Below are 2,345 nucleotides of genomic sequence, written 5' to 3' on the forward strand. Positions count from 1 at the left end.
AAGAAAGAAAGAAAGAAAGAAAGAAAGAAAGAAAGAAAGAAAGAAAGAAAGAAAGAAAGAAAGAAAGAAAGAAAGAAAGAAAGAAAGAGAGAAAGAAAGAGAGAAAGAAAGAAAGAAAGAAAGAAAGAAAGAAAGAAAGGCAGGCGTCTGGAGAACTGCAAGAGCAAATCTAATTTGTTACTTCTGTGTAGAAAGTTTTATAGTAAAAAGCGTATTCTTATCTTTAATTTATTCAAATAAGGCGTATCTTTGCTCATCCAACCAGGAGCTACCTCTGACCCTCTCTAAAGCCAGGAACTCCTGCTGTTTTACGGCTTTTCACAGATGAATGTGAAAAGCTAGAACTTCTACTGTATTGTTTTCCCACACAGACAAAAGGCAGTTCAAACGATCCTAGCAAACAATCTGCTTTAACTACAGGTAACATGAAGGTCAATAGGCCAGAATAAGTTACTGATTTTAAAACTATAATTAGGCTATTTCAATCAAGACATGTTAAGTTTTAAAACTAGCATATTTAAAATTTATTTTCTTAACACACTACATGTGGGTTACATGCTGATCTGTGATGAAAGCTGGCAGAAGCCAATAGCAAGTCCAACATACCCTCTAAAATACAGAAGGCAGACCTTTACTATGAAGATGTATTACTAGATTAAGATATCAAGCTCAACTGCAAAGAAGTAACTTCAAAAATAAAGTTGATTAGATATGTTTAGGCGCAAAAATAAACTGCTTTACCAGCTGCTGTCCTTCAGCAACAAGGCCAAGAATAAGGTGACTTGTCTTTCTGTTGTGGCTCAGTCTCAAGTTGCCTTGCAATTCAAAGAATTTAGTGGTTGATGGCAAGAATCGCATGACATAATTCAGTCTTTTTCCTGTGACTTTTTTCTGCTCCTTTGTTTACAGACTAACCCATTATTAGCTCTTTATCTACTCTCAACCTGCAGTGGGCTGCTTTAAAACTGTTACTTTAGAAAAATACAAAAGACGTTTTCCTTAACTTTCAAGAAATGACTGCGTTGACAGAATTATAAAAAACACTCACCAGTTACGTTAATGTGCTCAACTTACTAGTACTGGGTTAGACCTCCTTTTGCCTTAAAATTAATAGATTCCACGTGGTATTTTAAAAATTCCTTTAGTCCACATTAAAAACGATAGCATAGCTGCTGCATGTTTGTACATATCTATGAACCCATAGTAGCCCAACAGTCTTAGGCTGTTGAAACTCATTGGGAGTTTACTGGGAATGTTTTCCCAATCTGCTGTTTTCAATCTTGGGGTCCGTATGTGATTTGGTGGCTAAGATTCCTGTTCTCAGCTGAGTGGTACGCAGTGTGGTTTTATGGGGCTTCAAGATCTTTGTCCTCACCACTGCTGTTTACTAGATATTTTCTCCTTTCCAGACTTTTCTCTAAAAACATCCCAGTGTATAAAAATCCACCTACAGCTTATAAAGTTATACTCACACTGCATTAGCAAAGTAATTGTTTTCACCTTGCAGCAGTATTTTTCATAAATGGTCGATATGAGAGTTTTCCCATCAGTCTCAATATCTTTGCACAAACTCATCAAATAGCTATGTGTTCATTTTATTAATTACTGTTCATCCAAATTTGTGTTTAGGTGAAAAAACAAGGTGAGCGAAAAACATTGGAAGAGAAATTCTGGAATAAAACTCAAAATGAACATTAAGCGTAACTGGTCTCACTTGAACAAAAGTTATTTTAATGTCTCTGTCTCTGCAAATTGATCACATAATTTGGAAATGGTAACACTGGAGACAAGTAGTGCTGTCAGTCACAATCTCATGTGGCATTGCTCATTCCCTTTTTCCCCGTTAGCATCTGCTAACGGGGCTAGTTAGCATATCCACCAACGACGGCAAATAAAAAGTTTTTCTGTAGTGGTAAGTTGTTTATTCGCCATTAACACACTGAGCACATTGAGTCTCAAGACGTCCTTGTGGCTCCTATTTGCTGTTTTTCATCAGGAGCGGTGCAGAGCAGCTCAGGCAGGAGGTGAAGGAGCTCAATCTTTTTACAGATTATCTGTCTCATAACATACTGGAACAACATGGTGACAGTTTTAACAAATATGTAAAAAAAACAAAAAAACAAAAAAAAAACACATTCTTTATAAAAGTTACGTACTGCAGCTTTCATAGATGGACATGTATGAAGTCATTTTCTCTGATTAATCAACCTTTCAGCTGGAAATCATTATTTCTGAAAGAGATCTTGAAGCAACCTGAAATGATGTGTGGTCTTGCTTTTCATCCAAAGGAGTGGACTTTACAATAAATTATCCCAAGAGCCTTGCTGAAAGGTGAGATCAAAATG

This window comes from Poecilia formosa, unplaced genomic scaffold (genome assembly GCF_000485575.1).
Source record: "Poecilia formosa unplaced genomic scaffold, Poecilia_formosa-5.1.2 Scaffold135, whole genome shotgun sequence".
In the NCBI taxonomy this organism is placed as follows: domain Eukaryota; kingdom Metazoa; phylum Chordata; class Actinopteri; order Cyprinodontiformes; family Poeciliidae; genus Poecilia; species Poecilia formosa.